Below are 17,627 nucleotides of genomic sequence, written 5' to 3' on the forward strand. Positions count from 1 at the left end.
AGTGATAACACCTGGTGTACTGGGAGGCAGTGACAGCACCTGCTGTGCTGGTAGGCAGTGATAACACCTGGTGTACTGGGAGGCAGTGACAGTACCTGCTGTGCTGGTAGGCAGTGATAACACCTGGTGTACTGGGAGGCAGTGACAGTACCTGCTGTGCTGGTAGGCAGTGATAACACCTGGTGTTCTGGTAGGCAGTGACAGCACCTGCTTTGCTGGTAGGCAGTGACAGTACCTGTTATGCTGGTAGGCAGTGATAACACCTGGTGTGCTGGTAGGCAGTGACAGCACCTATTTTCATGGTGGGCAGAGACAGTGCCCTCTGTGATGGTGGGCAGTGACAGCACCTTCCATGCTGATGTGCAGTGACTGCACCTTCAGTGCTAGTGGGCAGTGAATGCACCTTCTGTGCTAGTGGGCAGTGAATGCACCTTCTGTGCTGGTGAGCAGTGACAGCTCCTGTGTTGGTGGGCGGTGACTGTTCCTGTACTAGTATGCAGTGACTGCTAATTCTGCGCTAGTGGAAAGTGACTGCTTCTTCTGTGCTGGTTGACAGTATCGGCATCTGTTGTGCTGACGGCTAATGACAGCACCTGCTGTGCTAGTGAAAAGTGGCAGCATCTGTTTAGTGTTGACAGACCTGACAACTTTAATACATTTCTCTTTCTTCTGTGTTTAGTGCCTCGGTCTAGACCTTGGTGTAGACCTCGGTCTGGACCTCGGTCTAGGCCTTGGTCTAGACCTTGGTGTAGACCTCGGTCTGGACCTCGGTCTAGGCCTCGGTCTAGGCCTCGGTTTAGAACTCGGTTTAGGCATTAGTATAAGTCTGGGTCTAGGCCTCGGTCTAGGCCTCGGTATAGGCCTCTACGGTATCTAAACTTCCTGGTCTGGTTTATGTGTTCTGTTTTGGAGTGACTTATGCTTCAGTTATTGTCTCGCGTCAAAGTTTACTTAGGAATTTCGAAGGGCTGGTCATGAGAGTTGTCACTCACTATAACACCAAGAAAAGCAGTGATATATTTTGTCTCAGATTTTTCTGTGAATTATACAGCTTGACAGTGTTTATGAATTTTTTCAAGTGAGATTCCTTAAAATAAATTGCAATGATACCAGACCTAAATGAGAGGTTTTCCATCTTTTCGACAGTACTCGTGGCAAATATTATTCTTATTCTCTTTGTGGTATTGATCATCCATATCATTTTTAGTTTTTTCTATTTTTAGAAACTTTTTTATAGGGCAAATACTGAGGTGATGGTGTTTACGAGGTTATCCGTAAACATCATTAACCAGGCGACTTCCTCGGTGGGTGAGAGGGAGCCACCACTAGTCTCCCGCCTGGGAATGATGACTGAGCACTCCCCTTATGAACATTAACATCTCTCCAAGACGTACTTCACTAAAATAGCTCTCAGGCACTCTGAGAGAACGCCCAGACACACGGAGAGAAATAGCACTCTGGCGCTCTCAGAGGTAGAATATTCTCACACTTTAGAGAGAAATAACACTTTGGCGCTCTTAGAAGAAGAACATTCTCACACTTTAGAGAGAAATAACACTCTGGTGCTCTCACAGGAAGAACATACTCACACTTTAGAGAGGAACAACACTTTGGCGCTCTTAGAGGAAGAACATTCTCACGCTTTAGAGAGGAACAACACACTGGCGCTCTCAGAGGAAGAACATTCTCACACTTTAGAGAGGAACAACACTTTGGCGCTCTTAGAGGAAGAACATTCTCACACTTTAGAGAGGACAACACTCTGGCGCTCTTAGAGGAAGAACATTCTCACACTTTAGAGAGGAACAACACTCTGGTGCTCTCAGAGGAAGAACATTCTCACACTTTAGAGAGGAACAACACTCTGGCGCTCTTAGAGGAAGAACATTCTCACGCTTTAGAGAGGAACAACACTCTGGTGCTCTTAGAGGAAGAACATTCTCACACTTTAGAGAGGAACAACACTCTGGCGCTCTTAGAGGAAGAACATTCTCACACTTTAGAGAGGAACAACACTCTGGTGCTCTTAGAGGAAGAACATTCTCACACTTTAGAGAGGACAACACTCTGGCGCTCTGAGAGGAAGAACATTCTCACACTTTAGAGAGGAACAACACTCTGGTGCTCTTAGAGGAAGAACATTCTCACACTTTAGAGAGGAACAACACTCTGGTGCTCTCAGAGGAAGAACATACTCACACTTTAGAGAGGAACAACACTCTGGTGCTCTCAGAGGAAGAACATTCTCACACTTTAGAGAGGAACAACACTCTGGTGCTCTAAGAGGAAGAACATTCTCACACTTTAGAGAGGAACAACACTCTGGTGCTCTCAGAGGAAGAACATTCTCACACTTTAGAGAGGAACAACACTTTGGCGCTCTTAGAGGAAGAACATACTCACACTTTAGAGAGGAACAACACTCTGGTGCTCTCAGAGGAAGAACATTCTCACACTTTAGAGAGGAACAACACTCTGGTGCTCTCAGAGGAAGAACATTCTCACACTTTAGAGAGGAACAACACTTTGGCGCTCTTAGAGGAAGAACATACTCACACTTTAGAGAGGAACAACACTCTGGTGCTCTCAGAGGAAGAACATTCTCACACTTTAGAGAGGAACAACACTCTGGTGCTCTTAGAGGAAGAACATTCTCACACTTTAGAGAGGAACAACACTCTGGTGCTCTCAGAGGAAGAACATTCTCACACTTTAGAGAGGAACAACACTCTGGTGCTCTTAGAGGAAGAACATTCTCACACTTTAGAGAGGAACAACACTCTGGCGCTCTTAGAGGAAGAACATTCTCACACTTTAGAGAGGAACAACACTCTGGTGCTCTCAGAGGAAGAACATTCTCATACTTTAGAGAGGAACAACACTCTGGTGCTCTCAGAGGAAGAACATACTCACACTTTAGAGAGGAACAACACTCTGGTGCTCTCAGAGGAAGAACATACTCACACTTTAGAGAGGAACAACACTCTGGTGCTCTCAGAGGAAGAACATTCTCACACTTTAGAGAGGAACAACACTCTGGTGCTCTCAGAGGAAGAACATTCTCACACTTTAGAGAGGAACAACACTTTGGCGCTCTTAGAGGAAGAACATACTCACACTTTAGAGAGGAACAACACTCTGGTGCTCTCAGAGGAAGAACATTCCCACACTTTAGAGAGGAACAACACTCTGGTGCTCTCAGAGGAAGAACATTCTCACACTTTAGAGAGGAACAACACTTTGGCGCTCTTAGAGGAAGAACATACTCACACTTTAGAGAGGAACAACACTCTGGTGCTCTCAGAGGAAGAACATTCTCACACTTTAGAGAGGAACAACACTCTGGTGCTCTTAGAGGAAGAACATTCTCACACTTTAGAGAGGAACAACACTCTGGTGCTCTCAGAGGAAGAACATTCTCACACTTTAGAGAGGAACAACACTCTGGTGCTCTTAGAGGAAGAACATTCTCACACTTTAGAGAGGAACAACGCTCTGGCGCTCTTAGAGGAAGAACATTCTCACACTTTAGAGAGGAACAACACTCTGGTGCTCTCAGAGGAAGAACATTCTCACAGACTGGGTCTGGGTCAAGAGGCTTCAGACTGGGTCGTGAGGCTTCAGACTGGGTCGAGAGGCTTCAGTCTGGGTCGAGATGCTTCAGATTGGGTCGAGAGGCTTCAGACTGGGTCGTGAGGCTTCAGACTGGGTCGTGAGTCTTTAGACTGGGTCGTGAGGCTTAAGACAGGGTCTTGAGGCTTAAGAGTAGGTCGTAAGGCTTAAGACAGGGTCGTGAGGCTTTAGACTGGGTCACGAAGCCTCAGACTGGGTCGTAAAGCTTCAGACTAGGTTGAGAGGCTTCAGATTGGGTCGTGAGGCTTCAGAATAGATCACGAGTCCTCAGACTGGGTCCCCAGGTTTCAGACTGGGTCGCCAGACTTCAGACTGGGTCGCAAGACTTCAGAATGGGTCGGGAGGCTTCAGACTGGGTCGCCAGACTTCAGACTGGGTCGCGTGGCTTCAGACTGGGTCGCGTGGCTTCAGACTGGGTCGCGAGGCTTCAGACTGGGTCGTCAGACTTCAGACTGGGTCGCGTGGCTTCAGACTGGGTCGCGTGGCTTCAGACTGGGCCGCGTGGCTTCAGACTGGGTCGCGAGGCTTCAGACTGGGTCGCCAGATTTCAGACTGGGTCGCGTGGCTTCAGACTGGGTCGCGTGGCTTCAGACTGGGTCGCGAGGCATAAGACTGGGTCGCCAGACTTCAGACTGGGTCGCGTGGCTTCAGACTGGGTCGCGTGGCTTCAGACTGGGTCGAGTGGCTTCAGACTGGGTCGCGTGGCTTCAGACTGGGTCGTGAGGCTTCAGACTGGGTCGTGAGGCTTCAGACTGAGACGTGAGGCTTCAGACAGGGTCGTGAAGCTTCAGACTGAGTAGTGAGGCTTCAGATGGCATCACGAGGTCTCAGACTGGATCTCGAGGCTTCAGACTGTGTCGCGAGGCTTCGGACTGGTTCGCGAGGGTTCAGACTGGGTCGCGAGGCTTTAGACTGGGTTCGCGAGGCTTCAGACTGGAGAGCGAGGCTTCAGACTGGGTCGCGAGGCTTCAGACTGGGTAGTGAGGCTTCAGACTGGGTAGTGAGGCTTCAGACTGGGTCGCGAGGCTTCAGACTGGGTCGCGAGGCTTCAGACTGGGTTCGCGAGGCTTCAGACTTGGTAGTGAGGCTTCAGACTGGGTCGTGAGGCTTCAGACTGGGTCGCGAGGCTTCAGACTGGGTCGTGAAGCTTAAGACTGGGTCGTGAGGCTTCAGACTGGGTCGCGAGACTTCAGACTGGGTCGTTAGGCTTCAGACTGGGTAGCGAGGCTTCAGACTGGGTCGCTAGGCTTCAGACTGGGTCGCGAGGCTTCGGACTGGGTCGCGAGGCTTCAGACTGGGTCGCGAGGCTTCAGACTGGGTCGCTAGGCTTCAGACTGATTCGCTAGGCTTCAGACTGGGTCGCGAGGCTTCAGACTGGGTCGCTAGGCTTCAGACTGGGTCGCGAGACTTCAGACTGGGTCGCGAGGCTTCAGACTGGGTCGCGAGGCTTCAGACTGGGTCGCTAGGCTTCAGACTGGGTCGCTAGGTTTCAGACTGGGTCGCTAGGCTTCAGAATGGGTCGAGAGGCTTCAGACTGGGTCGCGAGGCATTCAGACTGGGTCGCGAGGCTTCAGGCCGGGACCTTAGGCTTCAGGCTAAGTCGCGGGGCAAAAGATTGTGTCTCTGGGTTTCAGGCTGGGTTGCAAGGATTCAGACTGTGCTGTCGGGTTTCAGGCTCCGTCGCGAGGCTTCAGACTGGGTCGCGAGGCTTCAGACTGGGTCGCTAGGCTTCAGACTGGGTCGCAAGGCTTCAGACTGGGTCGCGAGGCTTCAGACTGGGTCGCTAGGCTTCAGACTGGGTCGCTAGGCTTCAGACTGGGTCGAGAGGTTTCAGACTGGATCGCGAGGCTTCAGACTGGGTCGCTAGGCTTCAGACTGGGTCGCTAGGCTTCAGACTGGGTCGCTAGGCTTCAGGCTGGGTCGCGAGGCTTCAGACTGGGTCGCTAGGCTTCAGGCTGTGTTGCGAGGCTTCAGGCTGTGTTGCGAGGCTTCAGGCTGTGTTGCGAGACTTCAGGCTGTGTTGCGAGGCTTCAGGCTGTGTTGCGAGGCTTCAGGCTGTGTTGCGAGGCTTCAGGTAGCTTCAGTGGTAGTGGGCTACAGAACCAACAAGAAAAATAACAATCTGCATGTCGTTCGTGAAGTTATGGTGAATAGTGAAGTTATGGTGAATAGTGAAGTTATGGTGAATAGTGAAGTTATGGTGAATAGTGAAGTTATGGTGAGCAGTGAAGTTATGGTGAGCAGTGAAGTTATGGTGAGCAGTGAAGTTATGGTGAATAGTGAAGTTATGGTGAATAGTAAAGTTATGGTGAATAGTGAAGTTAGGGTGAATACTGAAGTTATGGTGAATACTGAAGTTATGGTGAACAGTGAAGTTATGGTGAACAGTGAAGTTATCGTGAATAGTGAAGTTATGGTGAATAGTGCAGTTATGGTGAGCAGTGAAGTTATGGTGAGCAGTGAAGTTATGGTGAGCAGTGAAGTTATGGTGAATACTGAAGTTATGGTGAGCAGTGAAGTTATGGTGAATAGTGAAGTTATGGTGAATAGTGAAGTTATGGTGAATAGTGAAGTTATGTGAGCAGCGAAGTTATGGTGAGCAGTGAAGTTATGGTGAACAGTGAAGTTATGGTGAATAGTGAAGTTATGGTGAATAGTGAAGTTATGGTGAATAGTGAAGTTATGGTGAGCAGTGAAGTTATGGTGAGCAGTGAAGTTATGGTGAACAGTGAAGTTAATGTGAGCAGTGAAGTTATGGTGAACAGTGAAGTTATGGTGATCAGTGAAGTTATGGTGAGCAGTGAAGTTATGGTGAATAGTGAAGTTATGGTGAATAGTGAAGTTATGGTGAATAGTGAAGTTATGGTGAATAGTGAAGTTATGGTGAGCAGTGAAGTTATGGTGAGCAGTGAAGTTATGGTGAACAGTGAAGTTATGGTGAATAGTGAAGTTATGGTGAATAGTGAAGTTATAGTGAATAGTGAAGTTATGGTGAATAGTGAAGTTATTGTGAGCAGTGAAGTTATAGTGAGCAGTGAAGTTATGGTGAACATTGAAGTTATGGTGAGCAGTGAAGTTATGGTGAGCAGTGAAGTTATGGTGAACAGTGAAATTATGGTGAACAGTGAAGTTATGGTGAACAGTGAAGTTATGGTGAATAGTGAAGTTATGGTGAACAGTGAAGTTATGGTGAACAGTGAAGTTATTGTGAACAGTGAAGTTACGGTGAATAGTGAAGTTATGGTGAACAGAGAAGTTATGGTGAACATTGAAGTTATGGTGAATAGTGAAGTTATGGTCAGCAGTGAAGTTATGGTGAGCAGTGAAGCTATGGTGAACATTAAAGTTATGGTGAACAGTGAAGTTATGGTGAGCAGTGAAGTTATGGTGAATAGTGAAGTTATGGTGAATAGTGAAGTTATGGTGAATAGTGAAGTTATAGTGAATAGTGAAGTTATGGTGAATAGTGAAGTTATGGTGAGCAGTGAAATTATGGTGAATAGTAAAGTTATGGTGAATAGTGAAGTTATGGTGAGCAGTGAAGTTATGGTGAGCAGTGAAGTTATGGTGAATAGTGAAGTTTTGGTGAATAGTGAAGTTATGGTGAATAGTGAAGTTATAGTGAATAGTGAAGTTATGGTGAACAGTGAAGTTATGGTGAATAGTGAAGTTATGGTGAATAGTGAAGTTATGGTGAATAGTGAAGTTATGGTGAATAGTGAAGTTATCGTGAATAGTAAAGTTATGGTGAATAGTGAAGTTATGGTGAGCAGTGAAGATATGGTGAGCAGTGAAGTTATGATGAACAGTGAAGTTATGGTGAGCAGTGAAGCTATGGTGAACAGTAAAGTTATGGTGACCAGTGAAGTTATGGTGAGCAGTGAAGTTATGGTGAACAGTAAAGTTATGGTGAACAGTGAAGTTATGGTGAATAGTGAAGTTATGGTGAGCAGTGAGGTTATGGTGAGCAGTGAAGTTATGGTGAACAGTGAAGTTATGGTGAGCAGTGATGTTATGGTGAATAGTGAAGTTATGGTGAATAGTGAAGTTATGGTGAATAGTGAAGTTATGGTGAACAGTGAAGTTATGGTGAATAGTGAAGTTATAGTGAATAGTAAAGTTATGGTGAATAGTGAAGTTATGGTGAATAGTGAAGTTATCGTGAATAGTGAAGTTATGGTGAATAGTGAAGTTATGGTGAATATTGAAGTTATCGTGAATAGTGAAGTTATGGTGAATAGTGAAGTTATGGTGTGCAGTGAAGTTATGGTGAGCAGTGAAGTTATGGTGAACAGTGAAGTTATGGTGAGCAGTGAAGTTATGGAGAGCAGTGAAGTTATGGTGAACAGTAAAGTTATGGTGAACAGTGAAGTTATGGTGAATAGTGAAGTTATGGTGAATAGTGAAGTTATGGTGAGCAGTGAAGTTATGGTGAGCAGTGAAGTTATGGTGAATAGTGAAGTTATGGTGAATAGTGAAGTTATGGTAAGCAGTGAAGTTATGGTGAGCAGTGAAGTTAAGGTGAATAGTGAAGTTATGGTGAATAGTGAAGTTATGGTGAATAGTGAAGTTATGGTGAATAGTGAAGTTATGGTGAACAGTGAAGTTATGGTGAATAGTGAAGTTATGGTGAATAGTGAAGTTATGGTGAATAGTGAAGTTATAGTGAATAGTGAAGTTATCGTGAATAGTGAAGTTATGGTGAATAGTGAAGTTATGGTGAGCAGTGAAGTTATGGTGAATAGTGAAGTTATGGTGAATAGTGAAGTTATGGTGAATAGTGAAGTTATGGTGAATAGTGAAGTTGTGGTGAATAGTGAAGTTATCGTGAATAGTGAAGTTATGGTGAATAGTGAAGTTATGGTGAGCAGTGAAGTTATGGTGAACAGTAAAGTTATGGTGAGCAGTGAAGTTATGGTGAACAGTAAAGTTATGGTGAGCAGTGAAGTTATGGTGAACAATAAAGTTATGGTGAACAGTAAAGTTATGGTGAGCAGTGAAGTTATGGTGAACAATAAAGTTATGGTGAGCAGTGAGGGAGAGAAGGAATAAGTTTGGATGTGAATAACACCAGACTTGGGACTCAGATTTAGGAACTGTCACAACACATCACAAGTCGTTGCTTCTAATGACCATTAGCGGATTTAATTTATTTATGTTAACGGAGCAGCAATCATCATTATAGATACCTGGAGAGAGTTCCGGGGGGTCAACGTCCCCTCGGCCCAGTCTGTGACCATACGTTATGGTGGATCAGGGCCTGATGAACCATGCTGTTACTGCTGGTCGTACGCAACCCGGCTTACGAACCACAGCCCGGCTGGTCAGGTACTGACTTTAGGTGCCTGTCCAGTCCCTTCTTAAAGATAGTCAGGGGTCTGTTGGTAATCCCCCTTATGTATGCTGGGAGACAGTTGAACAGACTTGGGTTAAAATTCCATTACATGTTTTCCCCTAATTATAAATGTTAATTAACACTCGTTTGCTAAATTGGACAGTGTACCATATATTCAACTTATTACCCGACAGGTAATACCTTCCATAAGCTAGATAAGCGCGATGTAACCTGCTCCTTTGACTGCAGGTGAGCTCTGTTAGTGGGTCTTAACTGCAGGTGAGCTCTGTTAGTGGGTCTTGACTGCAGGTGAGCTCTGTTAGTGGGTCTTAACTGCAGGTGAGCTCTGTTAGTGGGTCTTGACTGCAGGTGAGCTCTGTTAGTGGGTCTTAACTGCAGGTGAGCTCTGTTAGTGGGTCTTGACTGCAGGTGAGCCCTGTTAGTGGGTCTTAACTGCAGGTGAGCTCTGTTAGTGGGTCTTGACTGCAGGTGAGCTCTGTTAGTAGATCTTAACTGCAGGTGAGCTCTGTTAGTGGGTCTTAACTGCAGCTGAGCTCTGTTAGTTGGTCTTGACTGCAGGTGAGCTCTGTTAGTGGGTCTTGACTGCAGGTGAGCTCTGTTAGTGGGTCTTAACTGCAGGTGAGCTCTGTTAGTGGGTCTTGACTGCAGGTGAGCTCTGTAGTGGGTCTTGACTGCAGGTGAGCTCTGTTAGTGGGTCTTGATTGCATGTGAGCTCTGTTAGTGGGTCTTGACTGCAGGTGAGCTCTGTTAGTGGGTCTTGACTGCAGGTGAGCTCTGCTAGTGGGTCTTGACTGCAGGTGAGCTCTGTTAGTGGGTCATGAATGCAGGTGAACTCTGTTAGTGGGTCTTGACTGCAGGTGAGCTCTGTTAGTGGGTCTTGACTGCAGGTGAGCTCTGTTACTGGGTCTTGACTGTAGGTGAGCTCTGTTAGTTGGTCTTGACTGCAGGTGAGCTCTGTTAGTGGGTCTTGACTGCAGGTGAGCTCTGTTAGTGGGTCTTAACTGCAGGTGGGCTCTGTTAGTGGGTCTTAACTGCAGGTGAGCTCAGTTAGTGGGTCTTGACTGCAGGTGAGCTCTGTTAGTTGGTCTTGACTGCAGGTGAGCTCTGTTAGTGGGTCTTGACTGCAGGTGAGCTCTGTTAGTGCGTCTTAACTGCAAGTGAGCTCTGTTAGTTGGTCTTGACTGCAGGTGAGCCCTGTTAGTGGGTCTTAACTGCAGGTGAGCTCTGTTAGTGGGTCTTGACTGCAGGTGAGCTCTGTTAGTAGGTCTTAACTGCAGGTGAGCTCTGTTAGTGGGTCTTAACTGCAGCTGAGCTCTGTTAGTTGGTCTTGACTGCAGGTGAGCTCTGTTAGTGGGTCTTGACTGCAGGTGAGCTATGTTAGTGGGTCTTAACTGCAGGTGAGCTCTGTTAGTGGGTCTTGACTGCAGGTGAGCTCTGTTAGTGGGTCTTGATTGCAGGTGAGCTCTGTTAGTGGGTCTTGACTGCATGTGAGCTCTGTTAGTGGGTCTTGACTGCAGATGAGCTCTGTTAGTGGGTCTTGACTGCAGGTGAGCTCTGTTAGTGGGTCTTGACTGCAGGTGAGCTCTGTTAGTGGGTCTTGAATGCAGGTGAACTCTGTTAGTGGGTCTTGACTGCAGGTGAGCTCTGTTAGTGGGTCTTGACTGCAGGTGAGCTCTGTTAGTGGGTCTTGACTGCAGGTGAGCTCTGTTAGTGGGTCTTGACTGCAGGTGAATTCTGTTAGTGGGTTTTAACTGCAGATGAGCTCTGTTAGTGGGTCTTAACTGCATGTGAATTCTGTTAGTGGGTCTTGACTGTATGTGAGCTCTGTTAGTGGGTCTTGACTGCACGTGAGCTCTGTTAATGGGTCTTGACTGCAGGTTAGCTCTGTTAGTGGGTCTTAACTGCAGGTGAGCTCTGTTAGTGGGTCTTAACTGCAGGTAAGCTCCGTTAGTGGGACTTAACTGCAGGTGAGCTCTGCTAGTGGGTCTTGACTGCAGGGGAGCTCTGTTAGTGGGTCTTGACTGCAGGTGAGCTCTGTTAGTGGGTCTTGGCTGCAGGTGAGCTCTGTTCCTGGGTCTTGACTGCATATGAGCTCTGTCAGTGGGTCTTGACTGCAGGTGAGCTCTCCTAGTGGGTCTTAACTGCAGGTGAGCTCTGTTAGTGGGTCTTAACTGCAGGGGAGCTCTGTTAGTGGGTCTTGACTGCAGGTGAGCTCTGTTAGTGGGTCTTGGCTGCAGGTGAGCTCTGTTCCTGGGTCTTGACTGCATATGAGCTCTGTCAGTGGGTCTTGACTGCATGTGAGCTCTGTTAGTGGGTCTTGACTGCACGTGAGCTCTGTTAATGGGTCTTGACTGCAGGTTAGCTCTGTTAGTGGGTCTTAACTGCAGGTGAGCTCTGTTAGTGGGTCTTAACTGCAGGTAAGCTCTGTTAGTGGGACTTAACTGCAGGTGAGCTCTGCTAGTGGGACTTGACTGCAGGTGAGCTCTCCTAGTGGGTATTAACTGCAGGTGAGTTCTGTTAATGGGTCTTAACTGCAGGGGAGCTCTGTTAGTGGGTCTTGACTGCAGGTGAGCTCTGTTAGTGGGTCTTGACTGCAGGTGAGCTCTGTTCCTGGGTCTTGACTGCATATGAGCTCTGTCAGTGGGTCTTGACTGCAGGTGAGCTCTGTTAGTGGGTTTTGACTGCAGGTGAGCTCTGTTAGTGGGTCTTAACTGCAGGTGAGCTCTGTTAGTGGGTCTTGACTGTAGGTGAGCTCTGTTAGTGGGTCTTGATTGCAGGTGACCTCTGTTAGTGGGTCTTGACTGCAGGTGAGCTCTGTTAGTGGGTCTTGACTGCAGGTGAGCTCTGTTAGTGGGTCTTGACTGCAGGTAAGCTCTGTTAGTGGGTCTTGACTGCAGGTGAGCTCTGTTAGTTGGTCTTGACTGCAGGTGAGCTCTGTTAGTGGGTCTTGAATGCAGGTGAGCTCTGTTAGTGGGTCTTGAATGCAGGTGAGCTGTGTTAGTGGGTCTTGACTGCAGGTGAGCTCTGTTAGTGGGTCTTGACTGCAGGTGAGCTCTGTTAGTGGGTCTTGACTGCAGGTGAACTCTGTTAGTGGGTCTTGACTGCAGGTGAACTCTGTTAGTGGGTCTTGACTGCAGGTGAACTCTGTTAGTGGGCCTTGACTGCAGGCGAACTCTGTTAGTGGGTCTTAACTGCAAGTGAACTCTGTTAGTGGGTCTTGGCTGCAGGTGAGCTCTGTTAGTGGGTCCTTACTGCAGGTGAGCTCTGTTAGTTGGTCTTGACTGCAGGTGAGCTCTGTTAGTGGGTTTTGACTGCAGGTGAGCTCTGTTAGTGGGTCTTGACTGCAGGTGAGCTCTGTTAGTGGGTCTTGACTGCAGGTGAGCTCTGTTAGTTGGTCTTGACTGCAGGTGAGCTCTGTTAGTGGGTCTTGAATGCAGGTGAACTCTGTTAGTGGGTCTTGACTGCAGGTGAGCTCTGTTAGTGGGTCTTGACTGCAAGCGAACTCTGTGAGTGGGTATTGACTGCTGGTGAGCTCTGTTAGGGGTGTTGACTGCAGGTGAGCTGTATTAGTGGGTCTTGACTGCAGGTGAACTCTGTTACCTGGAGTTTACCTGGAGAGAGTTCCGGGGGTCAACTCCCCCGCAGCCCGGTCTGTGACCAGGCCTCCTGGTGGATCAGAGTCTGATCAACCAGGCTGTTACTGCTGGCTGCACGCAAACCAACGTACGAGCCACAGCCCGGCTGGTCAGGAACCGACTTTAGGTGCTTGTCCAGTGCCAGGTTGAAGACTGCCAGGGGTCTGTTGGTAATCCCCCTTGTGTATGCTGGGAGGCAGTTGAACAGTCTCGGGCCCCTGACACTTATTGTATGGTCTCTTAACGTGCTAGTGACACACGTGCTTTTCATTGGGGGGATGTTGCATCGTCTGCCAAGTCTTTTGCTTTCGTAGTGAGTGATTTTCGTGTTCAAGTTCGGTACTAGTCCCTCTAGGATTTTCCAGGTGTATATAATCATGTATCTCTCCCGCCTGTATTCCAGGGAATACAGGTTCAGGAACCTCAAGCGCTCCCAGTAATTGAGGTGTTTTATCTCCGTTATGCGCGCCGTGAAAGTTCTCTGTACATTTTCTAAGTCAGCAATTTCACCTGCCTTGAAAGGTGCTGTTAGTGTGCAGCAATATTCCAGCCTAGATAGAACAAGTGACCTGAAGAGTGTCATCATGGGCTTGGCCTCCCTAGTTTTGAAGGTTCTCATTATCCATCCTGTCATTTTTCTAGCAGATGCGATTGATACAATGTTATGGTCCTTGAAGGTGAGATCCTCCGACATGATCACTCCCAGGTCTTTGACTTTGGTGGTTCGCTCTATTTTGTGGCCAGAATTTGTTTTGTACTCTGATGAAGATTTAATTTCCTCGTGTTTACCATATCTGAGTAATTGAAATTTATAATAATAATAATAATAATAATAATAATAATAATAATAATAATAATAATAATAATAATAATAATAATATCTTTATTTTACTACAAGTACATGTACAAGGTATACAGTCCTAGCTGATAACAATGACATACTACTATATAGAAAGTCCCTTGTTATGCTCCGCATTTCGGGCAAATTAGGTCAGTGTCCCAGAATGCGACCCACACCAGTCGACTAACACCCAGGTACCCATTTTACTGATGGGGAACATTGACAACAGGTGGAAAGAAACACGTCCAATGTTTCTACTCTGGCTGGGAATCGAACCCATGCCCTCGCCGTGTGAAGCGAGAGCGGTAACCACCAGGCCACCATCGTTGAACTTCATATTGTTTTCTGCACCCACTGAAAGATTTGGTTGATGTCCGCCTGGAGCCTTGCAGTGTCTGCAATGGAAGACACTGTCATGCAGATTCGGGTGTCATCTGCAAAGGAAGACACGGTGCTGTGGCTGACATCCTTGTCTATGTCGGATATGAGGATGAGGAACAAGATGGGAGCGAGTACTGTGCCTTGTGGAACAGAGCTTTTCACCGTAGCTGCCTCGGACTTTACTCTGTTGACGACTACTCTCTGTGTTCTGTTAGTGAGGAAATTATAGATCCATCGACCGACTTTTCCTGTTATTCCTTTAGCACGCATTTTGTGCGCTATTACGCCATGGTCACACTTGTCAAAGGCTTTTGCAAAGTCTGCATATATTACATCTGCATTCTTTTTGTCTTCTAGTGCATTTAGGACCTTGTTGTAGTGATCCACTAGTTGAGACAGACAGGAGCGACCTGTTCTAAACCCATGTTGCCCTGGGTTGTGTAACTGATGGGTTTCTAGATGGGTGGTGATCTTGCTTCTTAGGACCCTTTCAAAGATTTTTATGATATGAGATGTTAGTGCTATCGGTCTGTAGTTCTTTGCTGTTGCTTTACTACCCCCTTTGTGGAGTGGGGCTATGTCTGTTGTTTTTAGTAACTGTGGGACGACCCCCGTGTCCATGTTAGTGGGTCTTGACTGCAGGTGAGCTCTGTTTGTGGGTCTTAACTGCACGCGAGCTCTGTTAGTGGGTCTTAACTGCAGGTGAGCTCTGTTAGTGGGTCTTGACTGCAGGTGAACTCTGTTAGTGGGTCTTGACTGCAGGTGAACTGTTAGTGGGTCTTGACTGCAGGTGAGCTCTGTTAGTGGGTCTTGACTGCAGGTGAGCTCTGTTAGTGGGTCTTGACTGCAGGTGAGCTCTGTTAGTGGGTCTTGACTGCTGGTGAGCTCTGTTAGTGGGTCTTAACTGCTGGTGAGCTCTGTTAGTGGGTCTTGACTGCTGGTGAGCTTCGACTACAACACTGACTTTTTCTTAAACTAGCTCCTACTAGCTAAGATCATCAAGTATTATATTTAACCGTGTCAGCTTTCCAGTCATCATATTAGTGCTAGTAATCCCTCTCACAAAGCTTCATTGTTACCGTCGACACAACCATGAATTAAATATGACGTTGTAATTATTTGTGAGTAAATCTGTTCACGACAGCAGATGTATTATAATCCCGATTTTCTATCTTTACCGTCACAGACCTAAATACAAATATATTAATTTTCTGATTTCACTTGGTTTCAACATAGCTGATATTCACTGTCTTGATGCAACCTTTGCAGCAGCTCTCAACAATATTACTGTCAACTCACACCAACGTTCTCTGAGCAGAATTTTCTTTGTTTTCAAAACCACAGGAAAGTTCTCAGGTTTTATTTCCTATTTTCAATGTATTATTTTTTTCATATTTACAGTTATGTGCTTTATTGTGATTTCTTCCACACACACATATACATAAATAATGCAAATAATCGCAGACAGTGCATTGTTTGCATATATATATATATATATATATATATATATATATATATATATATATATATATATATATATATATATATATATATATATATGTCGTGCCGAATAGGCAGAATTTGCTATCTTGGCTTAAATAGCAACGTTCATCTTGCCATATAGGACAAGTGAAAATTTGTGTATGCAATAATTTCGCCAAAATCATTCTGAACCTAACGAAAAAAATATATTTCACTGCGTTTGTTTAGTATTAAATTAATGTAAACAAATCTAAAATATATTTAGTTGGGTTAGGATAAAATAAATTGTTCTTGTTATAATAAGTTTAGGTAAGTTTTCTAAGATTCTTTTGGTACAAAATTAAATTTTTTTACATTAACATTAATGAAAAATATATATCTATAAACTTATAAGATAAAATTTTAGAAAGCACGTAATTTTAAATGAGTTCTTGCTAATCGACCAGTTTTACATATTCGGAACTACATATATATATATATATATATATATATATATATATATATATATATATATATATATATATATATATATATATATATATATATATATATATATATATTTAAGAAGAAAATACAGGTGTACAGATAAATAATGAAGTACAGTGGAGCCTCGGCTTATGAATGCCCCACCATGCGAATTTTTTAGGATACAAACAGTCGCTTGGTTGATTTTTTGCTTCTGGATACAAACGAAATTTCAGGATGCAAACTTCCCCCTCAAGAGAGGTTCTTTGGTGAGGGGCTTTTGATTTAAGGAATTGGATCTGTGCTCCAGCTCCCTAAATTAATAATAATAATAATAATAATGCCTCGGTGGGAGACGGCCGACTTGTTGAAAAAAAAAAAAAAAAAATAATAATAATGATAATGATAATAATGGTAATAATAATAATTCTCCATGGGGAAGTGGAACAGAATTCTTCCTCCGTAAGCCATGCGTGTCGTAAGAGGCGACTAAAATGCCGGAAGCAAGGGGCTGGTAACCCCTTCTCCTGTATATATTACTAAATGTAAAAGGAGAAACTTTCGTTTTTCCTTTTGGGCCACCCCGCCTTGGTGGGATACGGCCGGTGTGTTGAAAGATATACATATATATATATACATATATATATATATATATATATATATATATATATATATATATATATATATATATATATATATATATATATATATATATATATATATATATATATATATATATATATATATATATATATATATATATATATATATATATATATATATATATATATATATATATATATATGTATATATATATATATATATATATATATATATATATATACATACATGATGAGTTGCGAGAATTTTGCTACTTCCAGTTTGGTTCGTCTGGTGCTAGCCAGGTAAACCGTGCTGTTGCTGCTGGAGGCCCACTGTCCATCACAGTTTGGTGTATCTGGCATCTGGTAAAGATACTTGTACAGCTTCCTCTTCAAGACTTCTACACTTGTTCCAGCAGTGTTTCTGATATCTTCTGGTAATATATTTAATGATCTAGGGTCACGGATGTTGATAGTTGTTTCCTTATTTTGCCTTCCACTCCTCTGCTTTTCACTTGATTTATTTTGTAATTCCTCTCACATCTCTAGCTCCAGTATGTTGTTATGGCAGTGTGCAGATTTAGAACCAAACTCTCAAGTACTTTCCAGGTAAATATTATCATGCATCTATCTCTCCTCCACTTCACTGAGCACATATTTAAGACTTTAAGGTGTTTCCAGTAATTTACTGGCTCTGCGGACCTTGAACGATTTCTATATTAGTTCCAGCTCTGATATTTCTCCTGAACGGTGCCGTCAACACTGAGCAGTATTCCATATGAGGGAGCACTAGCGATTCAAAAAATGCCACCATTGCGCTTTGTAAAGTTTCAGCATATGCAATAATCGCGAACAAGTGATACAAGATGCAAAACAGTTACGGGGGGAGGGGGTGTTAATGAAAATAACCATATATAAAGGCCAACATCACTGAATATTTAGTAATGACCTACCGATCACAACATTAGTGACATATCAGTTCTGATCCTTAAAGTATCTGGCATCTGTCAGCAGGAAATTTCCTACTTACAGATGGGTCTGGGGAAAGAGGCAAGAGGGAAATGATCCTATATTTAGAGGCTGACCCATCTAACTCTTAGGTAAACACTGGTTTAACTGTAAGAGTATACAGAAGCAACAGAACCTGAGTACCCCTCAAATCATCATGTAGTTTGACCTTTACGACAGTCCCTTTAGTTCAGATAGGAATCTGGCTTCAGATTATGTACAAT

The sequence above is a fragment of the Cherax quadricarinatus genome, chromosome 41 (genome assembly GCF_038502225.1).
Source record: "Cherax quadricarinatus isolate ZL_2023a chromosome 41, ASM3850222v1, whole genome shotgun sequence".
In the NCBI taxonomy this organism is placed as follows: Eukaryota; Metazoa; Arthropoda; class Malacostraca; order Decapoda; family Parastacidae; genus Cherax; species Cherax quadricarinatus.